We start from the raw sequence: 24,479 nt of genomic DNA, 5'->3' as shown, positions 1-24,479 counted from the left end.
AACAGTGCGTGGTGCAACGACAGGATTTGTAGGCACCTTTTGCTCTCATCATTGCTGGCGTTCGTCTCCACGAAATGCGTCCGGAGCACGCCGTTCTATAACGCGAGAGAGTGGATTTTTTACAGTTGTCGTCACTTAACCGTGGGCGGCTGCTGCGTTCGCTGGAAAGAGCACTGCCGTCGTTATCCGGTGTGGTCTAGTGGCTAGGGTACCTGGATCTCACCCAGGAGGCCCGGCTTCGATTCCCGGTACCGGAATTGCGCGTTTTTGTTGCGCCTCTTATTCGACTTGACTCGACTGACGCTACGCTGACACGTGCAGAAAGCTACGTTAAGTATGACTCGCGGCAACACCTAACGGCGAGAGAGATGGGGCGTCTATCCACTTGTTATCGAGCCACATACCGGTACCTGTAGTCAAGAGGCTTGGAGGACTGCAAGACATTGCCACGGAGGTGAATGCAGCTAACCACTGTAGTTAGAGTCCTGACAGCGCAGGCACGTTGATTTGCTCGTATACATGTGATGGAGTCCGTGTCTGACACTGCTGTGGCGTACACCTTGGCCTAGGCTTTGCTGGGTATCGCCACTTGCATTGCAGCCAGCTGCCTTCGCGGGCGCCTCCGTGGCCATGGCCGTGATCGTCTAGTGGTTAGGACATTGCGTTGCGGCCGCAATTAGCACTACCACTTCATCCCCAACACGTAATGTCGCCTCCCAGAGCGCAGACGTCCGCTGCTCTCTGTAGTCGAAAAGGGCAGTCGGTTGAAGTGCGATGGATGAGCAGCCAGACCCAGCAGAACAGGAAGCTGTGGCGTGCACTGTTTCTACAAATGCTAGGAACACTGGCGCACCAAGCAGCGCATGTAGCGTGGCCGAGCGCTTTAAGGCGCTGGTTTAAGGCACCAGTCTCTCTGTAGGCGCGGTTTCGAATCCCGTAGCTGCCGGGGGTTTTGATGTGATCGCGTTAACCTGCCGCTTTTCCTTCAAGTGTAACCTCCTTGAGCTCACATATGTTTGATACATGGAGCATTCTAACTCCGTCTGACAGTTACAGCTACGATACTTTAGTGGTTAAGGAAAGCCCAGGTTCGAAACCTGGTCACGGCACGAAAACGTCTCTTGACGCTGTCTCCTTAACTGCGACAGCTACAGACAAGTGGCGTCGCTACCATACGGCGGGCACGGCTTTTTCTTGCTGTGGATGGCCTAAAGAGACGCTTCCAGTGTGAGAGCAGTGGAAATACATGGCACGGCGATTGCCAAGATACTTCCATTTCGAAGTGATCTTTGTAGTACAAACGAAACGTTTTGCCGCTGCTGGTCCAACGGTAACGTGGCCGAGCGGTCTAAGGCGCTGGTTTTAGGCACCAGTCTCTCCGGAGGCGTGGGTTCGAATCCCACCGTTGCCACTTTTTACGTCTCATTTTTGTGCCGTTGCGGTGTGTTCTCGTGGGGTAGGACGCAGCTCTTGTGACGCGCGTGTTGTGTAGGTAGCGTGGCCGACCGGTCTAAGGCGCTGGTTTCAGACACCATTCTCTTCGGAGGCGTGGGTTCCAACCCCACAGCTGCCGAACGTGTAATGTTTCCTGTGTCGAAGGCAAATGCACTCATTGCCCGCAAAGGAAACAGCACAACAAGGCGTGAGCGTCTGCTTGGTGAATTGTCGTAGAACAGTGCGTGGTGCAACGACAGGATTTGTAGGCACCGTTTGCTCTCATCATTGCTGGCGTTCGTCTCCACGAAATGCGTCCGGAGCACGCCGTTCTATAACGCGAGAGAGTGGATTTTTTACAGTTGTCGTCAGTTAACCGTGGGCGGCTGCTGCGTTCGCTGGAAGGAGCACTGCCGTCGTTATCCGGTGTGGTCTAGTGGCTAGGGTACCTGGATCTCACCCAGGAGGCCACGCTTCGGTTCCCGATACCGGAATTGCGCGTTTTTGTTGCTCCTCTTATTCGACTTGACTCGACTGACGCTACGCTGACGCGTGCAGAAAGCTACGTAAAGTATGACTCGCGGCAACACCTGACGGCGAGAGAGATGCGGCGTCTATCCACTTGTTATCGAGCCACATACCGGTACCTGTAGTCAAGAGGCTTGGAGGACTGCAAGACATTGCCACGGAGGTGAATGCAGCTAACCACTGTAGTTAGAGTCCTGACAGCGCAGGCACGTTCATTTGCTCGTATACATGTGATGGAGACCGTGTCTGACACTGCTGTGGCGTACACCTTGGCCTAGGCTTTGCTGGGTATCGCCGCTTGCATTGCAGCCAGCTGCCTTCGCGGGCGCCTCCGTGGCCATGGCCGTGATCGTCTAGTGGTTAGGACATTGCGTTGTGGCCGCAATAACCCAGGTTCGAATCCTGGTCACGGCAATTTTGAAAGTTTTGCCTTGCTGCCGTTGCAATGGCGAGTACTCGAAATTACAGTACTCTCTTGATTTTTTCACTCGTGTACCGCAGGCCGCAGTTAGCACTACCACTTCACCCCAACACGTAATGTCGCCTCCCAGAGCGCAGACGTCCGCTGCTCTCTGTAGTCGAAAAGGGCAGTCGGTTGAAGTGCGATGGATGAGCAGCCAGTCCCAGCAGAACAGGAAGCTGTGGCGTGCACTGTTTCTACAAATGCTAGGAACACGGGCGCACCAAGCAGCGCATGTAGCGTGGCCGAGCGCTTTAAGGCGCTGGTTTAAGGCACCAGTCTCTCTGTAGGCGCGGTTTCGAATCCCGTAGCTGCCGGGGGTTTTGATGTGATCGCGTTAACCTGCCGCTTTTCCTTCAAGTGTAACCTCCTTGAGCTCACATATGTTTGATACATGGAGCATTCTAGCTCCGCCTGACAGTTACAGCTACGATACTTTAGTGGTTAAGGAAAGCCCAGGTTCGAAACCTGATCACGGCACGAAAACGTCTCTTGACGCTGTCTCCTTAACTGCGACAGCTACAGACAAGTGGCGTCGTTACCATACGGCGGGCACGGCTTTTTCTTGCTGTGGATGGCCTAAAGAGACGCTTCCAGTGGGAGAGCAGTGGAAAGACATGGCACGGCGATTGCCAAGATACTTCCATTTCGAAGTGATCTTTGTAGTACAAAGGAAACGTTTTGCCGCTGCTGATCCAACGGTAACGTGGCCGAGCGGTCTAAGGCGCTGGTTTTAGGCACCAGTCTCTCCGGAGGCATGGGTTCGAATCCCACCCTTGCCACTTTTTACGTCTCATTTTTGTGCCGTTGCGGTGTGTTCTCGTGGGGTAGGACGCAGCTCTTGTGACGCGCGTGTTGTGTAGGTAGCGTGGCCGACCGGTCTAAGGCGCTGGTTTCAGACACCATTCTCTTCGGAGGCGTGGGTTACAATCCCACAGCTGCCGAACGTGTAATGTTTCCTGTGTCGAAGGCAGATGCACTCATTGCCCGCAAAGGAAACAGCACAACAGGGCGTGAGCGTCTGCTTGGTGAATTGTCGTAGAACAGTGCGTGGTGCAACGACAGGATTTGTAGGCACCGTTTGCTCTCATCATTGCTGGCGTTCGTCTCCACGAAATGCGTCCGGAGCACGCCGTTCTATAACGCGAGAGAGTGGATTTTTTACAGTTGTCGTCAGTTAACCGTGGGCGGCTGCTGCGTTCGCTGGAAGGAGCACTGCCGTCGTTATCCGGTGTGGTCTAGTGGCTAGGGTACCTGGATCTCACCCAGGAGGCCACGCTTCGGTTCCCGATACCGGAATTGCGCGTTTTTGTAGCTCCTCTTATTCGACTTGACTCGACTGACGCTACGCTGACGCGTGCAGAAAGCTACGTTAAGTATGACTCGCGGCAACACCTGACGGCGAGAGAGATGCGGCGTCTATCCACTTGTTATCGAGCCACATACCGGTACCTGTAGTCAAGAGGCTTGGAGGACTGCAAGACATTGCCACGGAGGTGAATGCAGCTAACCACTGTAGTTAGAGTCCTGACAGCGCAGGCACGTTCATTTGCTCGTATACATGTGATGGAGACCGTGTCTGACACTGCTGTGGCGTACACCTTGGCCTAGGCTTTGCTGGGTATCGCCACTTGCATTGCAGCCAGCTGCCTTCGCGGGCGCCTCCGTGGCCATGGCCGTGATCGTCTAGTGGTTAGGACATTGCGTTGTGGCCGCAATAACCCAGGTTCGAATCCTGGTCACGGCAATTTTGAAAGTTTTGCCTTGCTGCCGTTGCAATGGCGAGTACTCGAAATGACAGTACTCTCTTGATTTTTTCACTCGTGTTCCGCAGGCCGCAGTTAGCACTACCACTTCATCCCCAACACGTAATGTCGCCTCCCAGAGCGCAGACGTCCGCTGCTCTCTGTAGTCGAAAAGGGCAGTCGTTTGAAGTGCGATGGATGAGCAGCCAGTCCCGGCAGAACAGGAAGCTGTGGCGTGCACTGTTTCTACAAATGCTAGGAACACTGGCGCACCAAGCAGCGCATGTAGCGTGGCCGAGCGCTTTAAGGCGCTGGTTTAAGGCACCAGTCTCTCTGTAGGCGCGGTTTCGAATCCCGTAGCTGCCGGGGGTTTTGATGTGATCGCGTTAACCTGCCGCTTTTCCTTCAAGTGTAACCTCCTTGAGCTCACATATGTTTGATACATGGAGCATTCTAACTCCGTCTGACAGTTACAGCTACGATACTTTAGTGGTTAAGGAAAGCCCAGGTTCGAAACCTGGTCACGGCACGAAAACGTCTCTTGACGCTGTCTCCTTAACTGCGACAGCTACAGACAAGTGGCGTCGCTACCATACGGCGGGCACGGCTTTTTCTTGCGTTGGATGGCCTAAAGAGACGCTTCCAGTGGGAGAGCAGTGGAAATACATGGCACGGCGATTGCCAAGATACTTCCATTTCGAAGTGATCTTTGTAGTACAAACGAAACGTTTTGCCGCTGCTGATCCTACGGGAACATGGCCGAGCGGTCTAAGGCGCTGGTTTTAGGCACCAGTCTCTCCGGAGGCGTGGGTTCGAATCCCACCGTTGCCACTTTTTACGTCTCATTTTTGTGCCGTTGCGGTGTGTTCTCGTGGGGTAGGACGCAGCTCTTGTGACGCGCGTGTTGTGTAGGTAGCGTGGCCGAGCGGTCTAAGGCGCTGGTTTCAGGCACCATTCTCTTCGGAGGCGTGGGTTCCAATCCCACAGCTGCCGAACGTGTAATGTTTCCTGTGTCGAAGGCAGATGCACTCATTGCCCGCAAAGGAAACAACACAACAACGCGTGAGCGTCTGCTTGGTGAATTGTCGTAGAACAGTGCGTGGTGCAACGACAGGATTTGTAGGCACCTTTTGCTCTCATCATTGCTGGCGTTCGTCTCCACGAAATGCGTCCGGAGCACGCCGTTCTATAACGCGAGAGAGTGGATTTTTTACAGTTGTCGTCAGTTAACCGTGGGCGGCTGCTGCGTTCGCTGGAAGGAGCACTGCCGTCGTTATCCGGTGTGTTCTAGTGGCTAGGGTACCTGGATCTCACCCAGGAGGCCACGCTTCGGTTCCCGATACCGGAATTGCGCGTTTTTGTAGCTCCTCTTATTCGACTTGACTCGACTGACGCTACGCTGACGCGTGCAGAAAGCTACGTTAAGTATGACTCGCGGCAACACCTGACGGCGAGAGAGATGCGGCGTCTATCCACTTGTTATCGAGCCACATACCGGTACCTGTAGTCAAGAGGCTTGGAGGACTGCAAGACATTGCCACGGAGGTGAATGCAGCTAACCACTGTAGTTAGAGTCCTGACAGCACAGGCACGTTCATTTGCTCGTATACATGTGATGGAGACCGTGTCTGACACTGCTGTGGCGTACACCTTGGCCTAGGCTTTGCTGGGTATCGCCACTTGCATTGCAGCCAGCTGCCTTCGCGGGCGCCTCCGTGGCCATGGCCGTGATCGTCTAGTGGTTAGGACATTGCGTTGTGGCCGCAATAACCCAGGTTCGAATCCTGGTCACGGCAATTTTGAAAGTTTTGCCTTGCTGCCGTTGCAATGGCGAGTACTCGAAATGACAGTACTCTCTTGATTTTTTCACTCGTGTTCCGCAGGCCGCAGTTAGCACTACCACTTCATCCCCAACACGTAATGTCGCCTCCCAGAGCGCAGACGTCCGCTGCTCTCTGTAGTCGAAAAGGGCAGTCGTTTGAAGTGCGATGGATGAGCAGCCAGTCCCGGCAGAACAGGAAGCTGTGGCGTGCACTGTTTCTACAAATGCTAGGAACACTGGCGCACCAAGCAGCGCATGTAGCGTGGCCGAGCGCTTTAAGGCGCTGGTTTAAGGCACCAGTCTCTCTGTAGGCGCGGTTTCGAATCCCGTAGCTGCCGGGGGTTTTGATGTGATCGCGTTAACTTGCCGCTTTTCCTTCAAGTGTAACCTCCTTGAGCTCACATATGTTTGATACATGGAGCATTCTAACTCCGTCTGACAGTTACAGCTACGATACTTTAGTGGTTAAGGAAAGCCCAGGTTCGAAACCTGGTCACGGCACGAAAACGTCTCTTGACGCTGTCTCCTTAACTGCGACAGCTACAGACAAGTGGCGTCGCTACCATACGGCGGGCACGGCTTTTTCTTGCGTTGGATGGCCTAAAGAGACGCTTCCAGTGGGAGAGCAGTGGAAATACATGGCACGGCGATTGCCAAGATACTTCCATTTCGAAGTGATCTTTGTAGTACAAACGAAACGTTTTGCCGCTGCTGGTCCAACGGTAACGTGGCCGAGCGGTCTAAGGCGCTGGTTTTAGGCACCAGTCTCTTCGGAGTCGTGGGCCCGAACACATCGCGCGCTCGCTCCGGCGTGTCGGGCGGTGTTTACGTGTGCTTCGCAGTCGGCGACGGTTCTTCGCGGTGACTGTTTCTTCGCTGCTGTAGTCAGCTGAACTGTAAGTTAACATGGATTCTGAAGACCGAGAAAATAATATCCAGTGCGAATTTGATAGAAACGTAACCCGACCGTCTGCTTTCGAAATTCATTCGTGGATGAAAAATGACTTGCAAATTCCTGAAAGTGAAGTGCTAGGATTGCAATTAGACGCGTTCCTGAACTCTTTGTTCGTAAAATTGAAATGTCCGGAATTGTGTGATGCTCTTGTCAGTGAAAATGGTGGCGTACGTAAATTCAAACACTCTGATGGGACAATTAGCAATGTGACTCTGTCGAACGCTGGATTCGGTATTCGAAATGTTCTGGTATTCAATCTGCCGTTTGAGACTAGGAATGAGACAATCGCTCGTAGCCTTATGCCTTATGGCACAGTTTTGTCGATTACAAAAGAAAAGTGGTCGTCCGCTTATATATATCAGGTTGAGAACGGTATCCGCAGTGTAAAGATGATTGTGAGGAAGCACGTTCCCTCGTTTTTGGTTATGGCCGGCCACCGGGCTTTTATTTCGTATAGTGGTCAGCCGCAAACGTGTTCCTATTGCAATGCCACAGACCATTTTAGACAAAATTGTCCTAGGCGTAGGCGCCCTGTGCAGCTACCGCCCCGTGGGCAAGATGACGACGCGTCGTACGCGGCCGTGTTGTTAGGTGTTCCCCGTTCACCGGCACGTTCCGCGGAAACGGAAACGCCGTTAGTTGCTGCGGTCGCGATGGATGTCGATGCCACTGCCACCGGTTCTGATACTGTTCAATCCTTGTCCGTACTTTCTCAGTCAGTTCCCGCCGCTACTGTACCGATTCCGCCTCCGGCTGTGCCTGAAGCTCCGGAACGGACCGGATCAGAACCCGTTCAGGTGGTTACCCCCCCTGTTGCTGTAGTGGATTCGTCACCATCCACTTCCGTACCTCACGGGTTTCCGGACGCGGTTCCTGCCTCACAGGAACCAAAGCCCAGGCGTGAAAGTGTTTCAGACAGGCGTGGCAATACTGACCGCTTCCGCAGTGCCAGTAGCTCGCGGATTTTAGACACACGGTCTTTTTCTCGCGGAGAACGCAGCCCGTCTCCGGAATGGAAGCAGGTTCCCCGTCCGAAGTCAAAACAAAAACAAAAATCTGTGCAAAAGCCGGCGCACAAGCCCTTGCCTCGCCCCGTAGTCGAATCTCGACCGTCGGTTGCGGGGGGGCGTCGTCCACAGCGTCCTGTGGCGAGCAGTCAGCCAGCGCCTACGACAAGTGTGTCGGCAGACAGGCGGGAACAGGTTGTACAGCAGTTAAAGGAAATGTTGCACCACTCTGATGTAACTCTTGCAATGGACACTACGACGTCTCAGGCAACGAACCCGGCACAACTTTCGGTTAAGCGTAAGGCGGAAGACACCCCCCAGCGTCGCACGCGTCCCCTTTCGCAGGATTCCGCGTCTGTACCTCCCACACACGAATCGCCTACTTCAGCTGCACCGTCTGAACGTTGTGACTGGGCAGACGATATGGAGGAGGCGGGTGGGTCCACTCCTGCCGTCTAATTTGTTTTATTTGTTTTTCCCTATTGTCTATGGTAGCACGTCCTCCATCAGTTGTGGCTACTATTAATCTTAATAAATTGGAGTCGCCAGTGAAGTTTGCAAGTTTTGTGGGTTTTATAAATTACATTGCTGCTGACGTAGTGTTTTTGCAGGAGGTTGTGATAGATCTACTTCACTCCATTCCGGGCTATCAAGTACTCTTGAACTTTGATGTCGAGTGTAATTGTGGTACTGCCATTTTAATTCGTGTTGGTCATGACTATAGTAATGTCGCTACAATTCCTAACGGTCGTGGTGTAGCTTGCACGATCAACAACGTAAGATATATTAACGTGTACGCCCCTTCTGGTGCCGACGGGCAGCCACGTCGCCGTGTGTTTTATAGCAGTGACATTTGTCACCTTTTACAGGGCCCCCACCTGCCTTTAGTCATGGGCGGCGATTTTAATTGCGTGCTGGACGATAGAGATCAGGAGCCACGGCCATATAAGTGCCTAGAATTACAGACGCTCGTTACTGAGATGAATTTAATTGACAAGTGGTGTTATTTACACCCGCGGGCCGTGGGCTTTACTTTCTTTTATCCCACGGGAAGAAGTCGGCTCGATAGGATTTACGTTTCTCGTGATAAACAGCACTGTCTTACGGACTCCTCTGTTCACCCCGTGATTTTTTCCGATCATTGTGCGTATGTCTGCCGCTTTCATTCTCTATTGGCGGATCAACCCCGCGCCAGTCGATTATGGAAGTTTAATGTGCGACATCTCTCACACCCACATTTTGCGCCCGTTGTCGTGCGTGTATGGCAGAGGGTGCTAAAATATCGCGGTCTATATGCCTCCACTTTGTCTTGGTGGGTAGAATTTGTTAAGCCGGCATTACGCAAGGCGATCCTGGAATTCAGTCAGGATGTTGCTCACTGGGAGCGTTCTACATTGCAATTTTACGAGAGCTGTTTAAATGATGCCATCCACCTGCACACAAACAATCCCGCTCTTCGGATGGCGACAATTCGGCGTATTAAACTCCGTCTTCTGGATTTGAAAAGGGAATCGTTGCGCGGATCTGTCGTACGGAGCCGAGCCCCCGGGGCGCTGGCTGATGAAGCGCCTTCCGTGTTTCATCAGCTGCGCGAACGCCGGCGCGCAAAGCGACGTTACGTCACAGAGCTGGAATCAGCTGACGGTGCGCGGCTTGATAACCAGGCGGCAATTCTTGCCGAGGCCCACCGTCACTTCATCGAACTTTTCAGTGAGAAATACACTGATGCTGCCGCGATTTCCGAGCTTCTCCACGACGTTCCATACGTCTTATCCGTAGCGGATCGCCGTCGCCTCACAGAAAACTTTACCGTGGACGAAGTGGGTGATGTCCTAAAACTGTGTTCCCAGAACAAATCACCGGGCGCTGATGGGTTGCCACCGGAATTTTATCTGCATTTTTGGCACTTGTTTGGCTCTGCCCTGACTGACGTTTTTACTGAAATTTTAACTGGTGTGGATGTCCCTGCGTCCTTCCTGGAAGGTATTGTGGTCTTGGTTCCAAAGGTTCCGGTCACCAGGCAACTGTGCAATCTTAGACCGATCACCCTTCTTAATGGTGATTACAAACTCTTCACCAAATGTGTCTCCTCCCGCTTGAAGCTGGTCATGAACAAACTGATTAGTCCCTTTCAATACTGTGCAGTGCCGAACCGCACTCTCTATGGTGCTGTGTCGACATACCGAGATGCCATTGCCTATGCTTCGACGAATAGGATTCCTTTTGGCATTTTATCCATCGATTTTGCAATGGCTTTTGACAGAGTTAGCCACCTATATCTCCGGCGAGTGCTCCAGAAGTTTGGTTTCGGTGTAAAGTATATAACTATGATTTTTAACCTTTTCAAAAATTCCACCTCACGGATTAGTATCAATGGACTTTTATCGGAACCTGTTCCGCTCTGCTGTTCAGTCAAACAAGGGTGCCCTCTGTCAATGGCGCTTTACGCTATTTCCTTAGATCCTTTGTTGCGTAAATTGCACAGTGTTTGTAGGGGAATACGTATTGGGAATGAGAAGCACGTTTGTCGCGCTTATGCTGACGACCTTGGTCTCTTGGTGTCCTCGGCTACCGACTTTGCTACAATACGCGCAGTTCTTACACAGTATGAACGTGCATCCGGTGCGAGCATCAATACCCGTAAGACGGTTTTTCTGCCTATTTATGCAGCGACACGTGGCTTCAAACGCCCATGGTTTACAGTGAAGCAGGAACACAAAATTTTGGGTGTTCGCTTTCAGGCCAATCTGTTACAGACTGCGTCCTACAACTGGCGTATTGTCTTAAATGGCATACGAGCTATGGCTAGCCTGTCCGCTACTCGCACCCTCGCATTAACACAGCGGGTGATTTTAATAAATGTTTTCTTGCTCAGCAAAGCCTGGTACCTCGCACAGTTATTTCAGGTACCCAAGAATTTGGGCAGAGCCATAACACAGGCAGCCTATTGGCTACTGTGGCGGGGACATATTTTCAAGGTGTCTTACGAAACATGTACTTTGCCACGCGAACAGGGTGGACTCGGCCTCATTCATTTTGCTATGAAAGCCGCAGCGTTGCTCCTTCATCGGACGAGCGTCACTATTGAACAGGATCCGTCGAGCCCCACAGCTGTTCTGTTCGCTATTCATCGGCCTCTATCTGAAGCAGCACCTCTCGACCCGACTACCATCCCGTTTCAGCTGCGTTATGTTCGAGAATACTTCATTCAAAAAAGTTATCTCGCCGCCGAAGTACTCGACCATCGAACACGGACTGTGAAACGTGTCTACCAGGGACTAAGAGGACGGCCGGTCGGTAATAAGATGGAGGCGCGCTACCCGCGATCTGCGTGGAGGACGGTGTGGGCTCACGTTCATGCTCCCTTCCTGTCAGCGGACGTCAGCAGCTTTTGGTACCAAGTGGTTAACCGCATTCTCCCCACCAACGAAAAGCTGCGCCGCATTCACTTATCTCCATCGAGCTTGTGTGAAGACTGTCGCCAAGACGACACCTTAGAACATCGTTTCGTGTGCCTGCGGTCACGGTCGACTTGGAACATTGCCGCCAGGATGCTCGCACTTATCAACCGGACCAGCGCTGCCGCTTTTTCTGCGGACACGGCTTTGATCCCAGACTTCAACCCATATCCGCATACGAAGCGTGCCGCCACTGCATGGATCGTGGCTCACACTGTGTTCGCCCTCCTGCAATTGCGACTTACGGACGACTATGCCTATCTGGTTTATTTATCCACGCACCATGACCTCACTAAAACCAGGAAAGACTATGCCAAAATCTTTGCCAATTTTCTGCAAATTGCACTTGCATTTGCCCACGACAAACTGTTGTAATCAACCCTTCACTGCTGCAACTTTTCTTTACTTCTGTGTTTTGCATTGTCTCCGGCTCCGGATACATAGTTCATGCAAATTGATGCTACAGGAACAGAGAATCATAACAAGTACGATGCTTACGCTTGTGCAGAACTGCAATGTGGAAATTACGACGAAAAGTTTAACACAGTGTTATCCTGTGTTCGTGTGTGTTTGTGTTTTGCTGTCATTTAGTGATTTCTTTCTGTTTTTAATTCATTTTTTTATACCGTCTGGTTCCTCCGTTATCGGCGTACATTCACGGGTGCGTTGCGCACGCCGCTGCCACGGAGATTGTTTGGTTTTTAAGAACAGAGGATTTTTTACTTCCTTTTTAAAACACGTCGGGGAGGATTGTGTTTTACTTCCCTTTATCTGCCGGACAGTTCGGAAAGTTCGGGAGTATATTCATTCCTTTGATATGTGTCGATTCTTTTACTTTTTGTGCCTTTTTTCATTACCCATTTTAATGGCCGCCACGAAGCATTTTGAATATAATATAATGGGACGTATGAAGGCTGTTCCTTCCCTGTGACTGAGTGGACTAACTCAGGCAGTCATTGCTTTTTCTCCTTTTTTTTAAATTTTATTCTTTTTTATTGAGTTTAGGTGTAAAGCGCCTGATGCGCTGTTATTCTTTCATTTTTTTATCTTAAGGCGTGAAGGCGCGAAGCGACTGCTTAGCTGTCAATATAGGCCTGCACTTTCACTTCAAGAGGATTTTCGTTTTCCTTTGATGCTTCACTAGCGGTGGACAGCCACAAGAAACTTTCCTCGCAGCAATCCCGTATCTCCGATTTCATCAATTCATCTTGAACACCAACGTCTTCCAAGGAACCATACCGAGAAGTTTACGGTTTTCAACTGAATGGACAGTGCAACAATTCGTCTTTTCTGTTTGCAAGCAGCACCGTTTATTTATAGCTGATGAAGCTCGCCGAAGAAGGCATAACTTGGAGAGCGCAAAAAAATAAAAAAAAAAAAAAAAAAAAAAAAAGTTGCCACTTTTTACGTCTCATTTTTGTGCCGTTGCGGTGTGTTCTCGTGGGGTAGGACGCAGCTCTTGTGACGCGCGTGTTGTGTAGGTAGCGTGGCCGAGCGGTCTAAGGCGCTGGTTTCAGGCACCATTCTCTTCGGAGGCGTGGGTTCCAATCCCACAGCTGCCGAACGTGTAATGTTTCCTGTGTCGAAGGCAGATGCACTCATTGCCCGCAAAGGAAACAACACAACAACGCGTGAGCGTTTGCTTGGTGAATTGTCGTAGAACAGTGCGTGGTGCAACGACAGGATTTGTAGGCACCTTTTGCTCTCATCATTGCTGGCGTTCGTCTCCACGAAATGCGTCCGGAGCACGCCGTTCTATAACGCGAGAGAGTGGATTTTTTACAGTTGTCGTCAGTTAACCGTGGGCGGCTGCTGCGTTCGCTGAAAAGAGCACTTCCGTCGTTATCCGGTTTGGTCTAGTGGCTAGGATACCTGGCTCTCAACGAGGAGGCCCGGGTTCGATTCCCGGTACCGGACTTGCGCGTTTTTCTTGCTCCTCCTATGCGACTTCTCTCGACTTTGCTCGACTGACGCTACGCTGACGCGTGCAGAAAGCTACGTTAAGTATGACTCGTGGCAACACCTGACGGCGAGAGAGATGCGGCGTCTATCCACTTGTTATCGAGCCACATACCGGTACCTGTAGTCAAGAGGCTTGGAGGACTGCAAGACATTGCCACGGAGGTGAATGCAGCTAACCACTGTAGTTAGAGTCCTGACAGCGCAGGCACGTTCATTTGCTCGTATACATGTGATGGAGACCGTGTCTGACACTGCTGTGGCGTACACCTTGGCCTAGGCTTTGCTGGGTATCGCCACTTGCATTGCAGCCAGCTGCCTTCGCGGGCGCCTCCGTGGCCATGGCCGTGATCGTCTAGTGGTTAGGACATTGCGTTGTGGCCGCAATAACCCAGGTTCGAATCCTGGTCACGGCAATTTTGGAAGTTTTGCCTTGCTGCCGTTGCAATGGCGAGTACTCGAAATGACAGTACTCTCTTGATTTTTTCACTCGTGTTCCGCAGGCCGCAGTTAGCACTACCACTTCATCCCCAACACGTAATGTCGCCTCCCAGAGCGCAGACGTCCGCTGCTCTCTGTAGTCGAAAAGGGCAGTCGTTTGAAGTGCGATGGATGAGCAGCCAGTCCCAGCAGAACAGGAAGCTGTGGCGTGCACTGTTTCTACAAATGCTAGGAACACTGGCGCACCAAGCAGCGCATGTAGCGTGGCCGAGCGCTTTAAGGCGCTGGTTTAAGGCACCAGTCTCTCTGTAGGCGCGGTTTCGAATCCCGTAGCTGCCGGGGGTTTTGATGTGATCGCGTTAACCTGCCGCTTTTCCTTCAAGTGTAACCTCCTTGAGCTCACATATGTTTGATACATGGAGCATTCTAACTCCGTCTGACAGTTACAGCTACGATACTTTAGTGGTTAAGGAAAGCCCAGGTTCGAAACCTGGTCACGGCACGAAAACGTCTCTTGACGCTGTCTCCTTAACTGCGACAGCTACAGACAAGTGGCGTCGCTACCATACGGCGGGCACGGCTTTTTCTTGCGTTGGATGGCCTAAAGAGACGCTTCCAGTGGGAGAGCAGTGGAAATACATGGCACGGCGATTGCCAAGATACTTCCATTTCGAAGTGATCTTTGTAGTACAAACGAAACGTTTTGCCGCTGCTGATCCAACGGTAACGTGGCCGAGCGGTCTAAGGCGCTGGTTTTAGGCACCAGTCTCTCCGGAGGCGTGGGTTCGAATCCCACCGTTGCCACTTTTTACGTCTCATTTTTGTGCCGTTGCGGTGTGTTCTCGTGGGGTAGGACGCAGCTCTTGTGACGCGCGTGTTGTGTAGGTAGCGTGGCCGAGCGGTCTAAGGCGCTGGTTTCAGGCACCATTCTCTTCGGAGGCGTGGGTTCCAATCCCACAGCTGCCGAACGTGTAATGTTTCCTGTGTCGAAGGCAGATGCACTCATTGCCCGCAAAGGAAACAACACAACAACGCGTGAGCGTGTGCTTGGTGAATTGTCGTAGAACAGTGCGTGGTGCAACGACAGGATTTGTAGGCACCTTTTGCTCTCATCATTGCTGGCGTTCGTCTCCACGAAATGCGTCCGGAGCACGCCGTTCTATAACGCGAGAGAGTGGATTTTTTACAGTTGTCGTCAGTTAACCGTGGGCGGCTGCTGCGTTCGCTGGAAGGAGCACTGCCGTCGTTATCCGGTGTGGTCTAGTGGCTAGGGTACCTGGATCTCACCCAGGAGGCCACGCTTCGGTTCCCGATACCGGAATTGCGCGTTTTTGTAGCTCCTCTTATTCGACTTGACTCGACTGACGCTACGCTGACGCGTGCAGAAAGCTACGTTAAGTATGACTCGCGGCAACACCTGACGGCGAGAGAGATGCGGCGTCTATCCACTTGTTATCGAGCCACATACCGGTACCTGTAGTCAAGAGGCTTGGAGGACTGCAAGACATTGCCGCGGAGGTGAATGCAGCTAACCACTGTAGTTAGAGTCCTGACAGCACAGGCACGTTCATTTGCTCGTATACATGTGATGGAGAACGTGTCTGACACTGCTGTGGCGTACACCTTGGCCTAGGCTTTGCTGGGTATCGCCACTTGCATTGCAGCCAGCTGCCTTCGCGGGCGCCTCCGTGGCCATGGCCGTGATCGTCTAGTGGTTAGTACATTGCGTTGTGGCCGCAATAACCCAGGTTCGAATCCTGGTCACGGCAATTTTGAAAGTTTTGCCTTGCTGCCGTTGCAATGGCGAGTACTCGAAATGACAGTACTCTCTTGATTTTTTCACTCGTGTTCCGCAGGCCGCAGTTAGCACTACCACTTCATCCCCAACACGTAATGTCGCCTCCCAGAGCGCAGACGTCCGCTGCTCTCTGTAGTCGAAAAGGGCAGTCGTTTGAAGTGCGATGGATGAGCAGCCAGTCCCGGCAGAACAGGAAGCTGTGGCGTGCACTGTTTCTACAAATGCTAGGAACACTGGCGCACCAAGCAGCGCATGTAGCGTGGCCGAGCGCTTTAAGGCGCTGGTTTAAGGCACCAGTCTCTCTGTAGGCGCGGTTTCGAATCCCGTAGCTGCCGGGGGTTTTGATGTGATCGCGTTAACCTGCCGCTTTTCCTTCAAGTGTAACCTCCTTGAGCTCACATATGTTTGATACATGGAGCATTCTAACTCCGTCTGACAGTTACAGCTACGATACTTTAGTGGTTAAGGAAAGCCCAGGTTCGAAACCTGGTCACGGCACGAAAACGTCTCTTGACGCTGTCTCCTTAACTGCGACAGCTACAGACAAGTGGCGTCGCTACCATACGGCGGGCACGGCTTTTTCTTGCGTTGGATGGCCTAAAGAGACGCTTCCAGTGGGAGAGCAGTGGAAATACATGGCACGGCGATTGCCAAGATACTTCCATTTCGAAGTGATCTTTGTAGTACAAACGAAACGTTTTGCCGCTGCTGATCCAACGGTAACGTGGCCGAGCGGTCTAAGGCGCTGGTTTTAGGCACCAGTCTCTCCGGAGGCGTGGGTTCGAATCCCACCGTTGCCACTTTTTACGTCTCATTTTTGTGCCGTTGCGGTGTGTCCTCGTGGGGTAGGACGCAGCTCTTGTGACGCGCGTGTTGTGTAGGTAGCGTGGCCGAGCGGTCTAAGGCGCTGGTTTCAGGCACCATTCTCTTCGGAGGCGTGGGTTCCAATCCCACAGCTGCCGAACGTGTAATGTTTCCTGTGTCGAAGGCAGATGCACTCATTGCCCGCAAAGGAAACAACACAACAACGCGTGAGCGTCTGCTTGGTGAATTGTCGTAGAACAGTGCGTGGTGCAACGACAGGATTTGTAGGCACCTTTTGCTCTCATCATTGCTGGCGTTCGTCTCCACGAAATGCGTCCGGAGCACGCCGTTCTATAACGCGAGAGAGTGGATTTTTTACAGTTGTCGTCAGTTAACCGTGGGCGGCTGCTGCGTTCGCTGGAAGGAGCACTGCCGTCGTTATCCGGTGTGTTCTAGTGGCTAGGGTACCTGGATCTCACCCAGGAGGCCACGCTTCGGTTCCCGATACCGGAATTGCGCGTTTTTGTAGCTCCTCTTATTCGACTTGACTCGACTGACGCTACGCTGACGCGTGCAGAAAGCTACGTTAAGTATGACTCGCGGCAACACCTGACGGCGAGAGAGATGCGGCGTCTATCCACTTGTTATCGAGCCACATACCGGTACCTGTAGTCAAGAGGCTTGGAGGACTGCAAGACATTGCCGCGGAGGTGAATGCAGCTAACCACTGTAGTTAGAGTCCTGACAGCACAGGCACGTTCATTTGCTCGTATACATGTGATGGAGACCGTGTCTGACACTGCTGTGGCGTACACCTTGGCCTAGGCTTTGCTGGGTATCGCCACTTGCATTGCAGCCAGCTGCCTTCGCGGGCGCCTCCGTGGCCATGGCCGTGATCGTCTAGTGGTTAGTACATTGCGTTGTGGCCGCAATAACCCAGGTTCGAATCCTGGTCACGGCAATTTTGAAAGTTTTGCCTTGCTGCCGTTGCAATGGCGAGTACTCGAAATGACAGTACTCTCTTGATTTTTTCACTCGTGTTCCGCAGGCCGCAGTTAGCACTACCACTTCATCCCCAACACGTAATGTCGCCTCCCAGAGCGCAGACGTCCGCTGCTCTCTGTAGTCGAAAAGGGCAGTCGTTTGAAGTGCGATGGATGAGCAGCCAGTCCCGGCAGAACAGGAAGCTGTGGCGTGCACTGTTTCTACAAATGCTAGGAACACTGGCGCACCAAGCAGCGCATGTAGCGTGGCCGAGCGCTTTAAGGCGCTGGTTTAAGGCACCAGTCTCTCTGTAGGCGCGGTTTCGAATCCCGTAGCTGCCGGGGGTTTTGATGTGATCGCGTTAACCTGCCGCTTTTCCTTCAAGTGTAACCTCCTTGAGCTCACATATGTTTGATACATGGAGCATTCTAACTCCGTCTGACAGTTACAGCTACGATACTTTAGTGGTTAAGGAAAGCCCAGGTTCGAAACCTGGTCACGGCACGAAAACGTCTCTTGACGCTGTCTCCTTAACTGCGACAGCTACAGACAAGTGGCGTCGCTACCATACGGCGGGCACGGCTTTTTCTTGCTGTGGATGGCCTAAAGAGACGCTTCCAGTGGGAGAGCAGTGGAAATACATGGCACGGCGATTGCCAAGATACTTCCATTTCGAAGTGATCTTTGTAGTACAAACGAAACGTTTTGCCGCTGCTGGTCCAACGGTAACGTGGCCGAGCGGTCTCAGTTCCGCTTGCGACGCCGTGCAGGTCGCACGTGTTGTGCCTTCGCTCCGCAATAGCGTGTGCAAGCCGTGACTACTTTCTTTGTTTACGTTGTTTGCTAGATTTGCTGTCTTGTGTTTCCGTCACTTCACTTCGCTTTTAGTGTTTTGTGTCGTTCTGTGTTAGCGGTCTCGACCGTTTAATAAGTGGATATGTCGTCCAGGTTGTTCCCAAGGAAATGTACTCTGTGTTTCGAATTTGACAAGTCTACACGTCATGTTCAACCGAGTTCCATGGAAGTTCACGATTTCATAGTGGATGTCATTGGTATTACGTCTGACCAGGTTCATACTGCCTATTACGACACAGATCTCTACTGTTTCTTCGTCAAGTTGTTAAACCCTGTGTTACTGGAGAGGATTCTGTTAAAACATGGTAGCAGAGCTGAGTTCCGTCATCGTGACGCCTCGGTGAGTACTGTTCTCATATCCAATGCTGATGTAGAATATAAAAATGTCCGTGTGTACAACCTGCCGCCGGAAGTTGAAAACTGTTATTTACGTGAGATTTTGACGAAGTATGGGGAGGTCAAGCAAATCCGTAACGAACGTTGGTCTAGCCAACATCGGTTACAGTGTTTTAGTGGCGTCCGGTCAGTCGAAATGCACGTCAAGCAAGATATCCCCTCCCATCTTATTGTTTGTGGGTATAAAGTGCATGTCACGTACAGTGGGCAACCAGGCACATGCTTTATTTGTAACGAAACTGGCCACTTGCGTACGAACTGCCCTAAACGTGTCTTTGTTCTCAAAAGTACTTTGGAACAGCGTAGAAAATTGACATTGGCCGATCTTGTTAGGGAGGCACCAATCACGGACATCGAACGCCCTGGTGATAGTGAAATATTGCCCCCGGAGCCTGGTTTGCCTGTTGCCGACTTTCCACCCTTTCCTTCAAACCCGGTTACAGATCCGCCTGCTTCCAAATCTGACGTGCAGCTGCTGAGCCACAAACGGCGACGAACGTGTGATGATGATAGTCCGGACGAAGATCTCCAGGAATTAGAACATGACGTCCCGAAAGAGATGCCGGTTACGGTTACTAACTCACGTTTTTCTGAACCGTCGCACGCAGCTGTCGACGTTGCGGCTATTGACGTCATTCCGAGTGACGTACAGGCAGCTTTGGCATCACAACAGCCGAGCCCGCCGCCTGAAGTCGCGACGTCACCACAGGACGAATCACAACAAGCGCGTGCTCCCGATAAGCGTAACGAGGAAGGCAGTGTTTGTGTACAAACTGAAGGAAGTCAAAGTCCGTCTACAAACAAACACGTAGTTCGTGCTAGTGACAACAAACAAACTTGTCCACCTTCTGAGTCAGTTCTTTCTGCAGATCAGATGGCTGAGGCGTCACATCCCGTTATGGACTGCGAAGTCACTCAGGACCCTCCCACGCCTCCGTCTGCCGATGTGTTCCCTAGCAGAGCACGTAGTAGGAACAAAGTTCAACCGAACGTCAACGCCGTACGGAAGAAAAACAAACCCAACGACACCCAAGTGACTGTTCGTGATCCTCCCGACAATGCAGACCATTCCGAAGTTTCTATGCCCTTGTAATGCGACCAGTGTTGTTTAGTGACCCTTTCCGTACCTCACTGTACTAATGGCACAAGCGTACAAATTCGTCTCCCTGAACATAAATAAGATTCGATCTGATCTCAAAATTGCGGCCCTACAGCAGTTTCTATACGAATCTGACGCTGATATTGTGTTGTTACAGGAAGTTACTGTTTTGAATCTCTTCATCTCTGGTTTTAAAACCATATCAAACGTTGCTCCTGAAGAAAGTACAGGTACCGCACTTTTAATACGGGAAGGTATTCCAGTTGGGGAGATCGAGTTTTTAGATTCCGGTCGAGGAGTGGGCTGTAAAATTTTTGATGTCACCCTTGTTAACTTATATGCCCCGTCAGGCAACAGCAACAAATTCGAACGGTCACGTTTTTATAAGGAGGATGTTACGTATCTGTTGCGGGGAAGTCCTCAAAACCTGATAATAGGAGGTGACTTTAACTGTGTTCTACGTAAAAACGATCAGTCCCCTAATTTTAACTACTGTAAAGAACTGCACGAGCTAGTTAAGAATATTAAGCTGAAAGATGCTTGGGAACTGCAGTATCCTACTTTAGTTAAATTCACTTTTTTCACCGTTACTTCATGCAGCCGTCTGGAGAGAATTTATCTATCGGACTGTATCAGTGACCGACTCCTAGCGGTTGACGTAATCCCGGCTAGTTTTACCGACCATTGCGCTGTTGCGGCAACAATTCACTTAAATCGACAGCCTACCAAATTATTTCGTTCCCCGTGGATGTTAAACATATCGCATCTGGCGGACGCTGAATTATTTGACGTTATCAGACATGTGTGGGAAACTTGTTTGCGTTCCATCACTTTTTATCCGACTAAAGCGATGTGGTGGACCACTGTTGCCAAACCAAAGCTTCGAAAAAGTCTCATTTATTATAGTGCTCAGAAAGCACGCGCCTGCAAGAAGACCTTTGAGTTTTACTACACTGTGTTGCGACTAATTGTATGATTCATCCACTGCGACCAACACTAACTTTCCATCAATTCAACGTGTCAAGGCTAAACTTGTCAGCTTGAAGCGTCAACAATTGGAAGGTCTGAAAGTTAAATCCAAACCTAAATCTGTTTTAGCCGACGAAATGACATCTATGTACCATTTATTCAAGCATTTATCACGCCGCCGCCGGGCTTTCATTGATGTTTTGGAAAGAGATAATGGGGAATTACTCTCTACTCAAGCGGCCATTATTAGTGAAATTCACCAACATTTCCAGCGACTGTATTCCAGTGAGATTGTCAATGAACCTGCTGTCAGTGCAGTGGTCAATGTTTTTGATAGGGCGATTAGTCCTGCTGACAATGTCGACTTTTTATCGGATTTCACTCCCGAGGAAGTTTTAGCCTTGATCTCCAAGTCGCCTTCCTTTAAATCGCCTGGTCCTGATGGTTTGCCCAAGGAATTTTATACCAAATTCTGGAATGTCCTTGGTGGTACTTTTACTGAAATTGTTAATGAAGTCATGAGTGGTGGTCCTCTTCCTGCCGACTTGAAAGTGGGTAGAATTGTTTTAGTCCCGAAGAGAACTGGTCACAAGCGAGTTGATAATCTCCGTCCAATCACATTATTGAACTTTGATTATAAAACGATTGCCCGAGCGATTAATAGCAGAATGGCCCCCATCCTTGGGAAAGTTATTCATTCACATCAGTCTTGCCTTCCAGGGAGATCCATTATGACTCCGGTTGCAGAGTACAGAGACGTTATTTCAGTAGCGGCCGTAACCAACATCAAATGTGCTTTCCTTTTTCTTGACTTTTGCAAAGCTTTTGACCGCGTTAGTCATCACTATTTAGAACGCATCCTGCAACGAATTGGACTCGAAGAACGAGCTGTGGCAGTCATTCGGAATATGATAACCGGCATTACTGCTAGGATCACAGTTAACGGTCAGCTGACACAAGCTGTTAGCATACGACGCGGTGTACCGCAAGGCAGTCCGTTGTCGATGTCGCTCTTTGTTTTGTCGCTCGAGCCATTTCTGAAGAGATTGTGTATCACATTAAGTGGCCTTTCTGTCTTAGGGAGCAATCTTACTGTGAGGGCTTACGCCGATGATGTTGCTGTTATCCTACGTCATGAGTCTGAAGTGGCCCAATTGCGGGCTGAGATTGATACTTACAGCACTGCTTCTGGGGCGAAACTCAGTGAGGGTAAATGTAAGGTTCTACGCTTACGGGGCTTCGAATCTCTTGCTATACCGTGGGCGCAGATCGTCGAACAACATGTTGCTCTGGGTATCATCATCGATAGGTGTCCCTTACGTATGGCAGCTAAAAACTGGAAACTTACTGCCAATCGAATACAGGGAGCTATAGTGGAAAACACATGGCGATCGACAAATATCCTCCAGAAGATCAGGATTTTGAATACATACATACTCTGTAAAGCTTATTATGTCGCTCAGGTGTTCCCTCTTCCCAAAATGCAAGCCCATAAGATCATGCGTTTGTCCAGCAGGTTTGTGTGGCTCGGTCATATTTTTAAGTTAACCTATACCACACTGTCTAAGTCAGTGCAAGCTGGGGGCCTGCAACTCAATGATATCCGTCGAAAGGCGACAGCACTCTATATAAAACGAACAACTGTGATAATTACCACGATGCCCCATACTATCACATCGAAGCTGTTTCGCATTGTTCGCCCTAAATGTATGAAACCGCCAATTGACATCGGTAAACTCAACTTTCAATTGCAACATGTCGGTGTTTATTACCTCGAAATGAGTTACTTAGGTGACAGTGTTTTCACAACTCCTTGTCTCACGACAGTGTTCTTACTTGCTCAGTGGCAGAAGTACGAAGCTCCAACTACAATTGAAATGCACTACCCAAGAATCGTCTGGACGGCAGTGTGGACCAATATTACTCTAAAAATTCATTCCTCCGATGTGATTTCCGCCTGGTATAAAGTTGTCCACAATCTTGTTCCAACCAACGAAAACCTCAACCGCATTGGCTTAAGTGCTACTGACAACTGCCTCAAATGTGGATTGGTAGACACTCTGAGGCACAGGTTTACTTGCTGCGGGCATCAGTTCAACTGGCATTGGGTGCGGAAACGATTGGCGCTGCTCACACGTAGCACTGAAAGTCTTTATACAACTGATATCCTCCTGTGGCCTGATACACGGTTTTACCCCAAAACGAAAAACAATACTGTTATGTGGATGCTGGGTCATTTTGTCAATTACGTCATCACTAACCACGGAGAAGACAATATTACTGCCTTTACTGCTTATATGGAAACGGCATATTGGCGAAGAAACCAGTTCCCGCACATTAAAAGGGATTTTGGAAACATGTTAAAAATACTGTTTGAGAAACAGGGAATTGGGTGATTCTAAAGTCAATCCACCATTACTGTTAACATTTCCACGGTGAAGTTCCCAAGTACAAGCGAACACTGAATACTATTTTCGTTATCGTTTCACCTATGGCGCTTGAAGAACCTGAAGTTTTCTTTTCTTTCTTATTCCTCATTATTTGTTTTTTGCGGCAAGAGACATTTTTTTTTTTCCCTTGGTTTTGAGAGAGATTTCTATTTTTCGTTGCACTTATATTACAAAGAAGACGAGGCAATGAACTCCTTGTAATCCGGAAGAACCAGTATTCTTTTTGTGTACTGTTGTACGACGCCAGTGAATCTGGAGACTTTGATTTCTTTTGACTATAGCTGATGAAGCTCGCCAAGGACGGCATTCATGGAGAGCGCAAGGAGGGCTGTAAGGGGAGAAGGGAGGCCTTTTTTATAAAAAAAAAAAAAAAAAAAAAAAAACAAAAAAAAAAAAAAGCGGTCTAAGGCGCTGGTTTTAGGCACCAGTCTCTCCGGAGGCGTGGGTTCGAATCCCACCGTTGCCACTTTTTACGTCTCATTTTTGTGCCGTTGCGGTGTGTTCTCGTGGGGTAGGACGCAGCTCTTGTGACGCGCGTGTTGTGTAGGTAGCGTGGCCGAGCGGTCTAAGGCGCTGGTTTCAGGCACCATTCTCTTCGGAGGCGTGGGTTCCAATCCCACAGCTGCCGAACGTGTAATGTTTCCTGTGTCGAAGGCAGATGCACTCATTGCCCGCAAAGGAAACAACACAACAACGCGTGAGCGTCTGCTTGGTGAATTGTCGTAGAACAGTGCGTGGTGCAACGACAGGATTTGTAGGCACCTTTTGCTCTCATCATTGCTGGCGTTCGTCTCCACGAAATGCGTCCGGAGCACGCCGTTCTATAACGCGAGAGAGTGGATTTTTTACAGTTGTCGTCAGTTAACCGTGGGCGGCTGCTGCGTTCGCTGGAAAGAGCACTTCCGTCGTTATCCGGTTTGGTCTAGTGGCTAGGATACCTGGCTCTCAACGAGGAGGCCCGGGTTCGATTCCCGGTACCGGACTTGCGCGTTTTTCTTGCTCCTCCTATGCGACTTGTCTCGACTTTGCTCGACTGACGCTACGCTGACGCGTGCAGAAAGCTACGTTAAGTATGACTCGCGGCAACACCTGACGGCGAGAGAGATGCGGCGTCTATCCACTTGTTATCGAGCCACATACCGGTACCTGTAGTCAAGAGGCTTGGAGGACTGCAAGACATTGCCACGGAGGTGAATGCAGCTAACCACTGTAGTTAGAGTCCTGACAGCGCAGGCACGTTCATTTGCTCGTATACATGTGATGGAGACCGTGTCTGACACTGCTGTGGCGTACACCTTGGCCTAGGCTTTGCTGG

The 24,479-nt window shown here is 50.6% G+C and overlaps 12 non-coding genes across 12 annotated transcripts; all 12 read left to right on the top strand.

Annotated features, from left to right (window-relative positions):
• The first annotated feature begins 1,329 nt into the window (after positions 1 to 1,329).
• On the top strand, positions 1,330 to 1,411 carry Trnal-uag. Its single transcript has one exon. It is a non-coding gene; the product is annotated as a tRNA-Leu (tRNA).
• An 893-nt stretch (positions 1,412 to 2,304) lies between these two features.
• Trnah-gug lies at positions 2,305 to 2,376 on the top strand. Its single transcript has one exon. It is a non-coding gene; the product is annotated as a tRNA-His (tRNA).
• A 1,721-nt stretch (positions 2,377 to 4,097) lies between these two features.
• Positions 4,098 to 4,169, top strand: Trnah-gug. Its single transcript has one exon. It is a non-coding gene; the product is annotated as a tRNA-His (tRNA).
• Positions 4,170 to 4,916: 747 nt separating this feature from the next.
• Positions 4,917 to 4,998, top strand: Trnal-uag. The gene has a single exon. It is a non-coding gene; the product is annotated as a tRNA-Leu (tRNA).
• Positions 4,999 to 5,891: 893 nt separating this feature from the next.
• On the top strand, positions 5,892 to 5,963 carry Trnah-gug. The gene has a single exon. It is a non-coding gene; the product is annotated as a tRNA-His (tRNA).
• Positions 5,964 to 13,254: 7,291 nt separating this feature from the next.
• Positions 13,255 to 13,326, top strand: Trnae-cuc. The gene has a single exon. It is a non-coding gene; the product is annotated as a tRNA-Glu (tRNA).
• A 386-nt stretch (positions 13,327 to 13,712) lies between these two features.
• Positions 13,713 to 13,784, top strand: Trnah-gug. Its single transcript has one exon. It is a non-coding gene; the product is annotated as a tRNA-His (tRNA).
• A 747-nt stretch (positions 13,785 to 14,531) lies between these two features.
• Positions 14,532 to 14,613, top strand: Trnal-uag. The gene has a single exon. It is a non-coding gene; the product is annotated as a tRNA-Leu (tRNA).
• An 893-nt stretch (positions 14,614 to 15,506) lies between these two features.
• Trnah-gug lies at positions 15,507 to 15,578 on the top strand. Its single transcript has one exon. It is a non-coding gene; the product is annotated as a tRNA-His (tRNA).
• A 747-nt stretch (positions 15,579 to 16,325) lies between these two features.
• Positions 16,326 to 16,407, top strand: Trnal-uag. The gene has a single exon. It is a non-coding gene; the product is annotated as a tRNA-Leu (tRNA).
• An 893-nt stretch (positions 16,408 to 17,300) lies between these two features.
• Positions 17,301 to 17,372, top strand: Trnah-gug. The gene has a single exon. It is a non-coding gene; the product is annotated as a tRNA-His (tRNA).
• A 6,703-nt stretch (positions 17,373 to 24,075) lies between these two features.
• On the top strand, positions 24,076 to 24,147 carry Trnae-cuc. The gene has a single exon. It is a non-coding gene; the product is annotated as a tRNA-Glu (tRNA).
• The last annotated feature ends 332 nt before the right edge of the window (positions 24,148 to 24,479 follow it).

This window comes from Schistocerca piceifrons, chromosome 1, assembly GCF_021461385.2.
Source record: "Schistocerca piceifrons isolate TAMUIC-IGC-003096 chromosome 1, iqSchPice1.1, whole genome shotgun sequence".
In the NCBI taxonomy this organism is placed as follows: domain Eukaryota; kingdom Metazoa; phylum Arthropoda; class Insecta; order Orthoptera; family Acrididae; genus Schistocerca; species Schistocerca piceifrons.
Note: the sequence above shows the minus strand (reverse complement) of the source record. Positions and strands in the feature narration are given on the sequence as shown.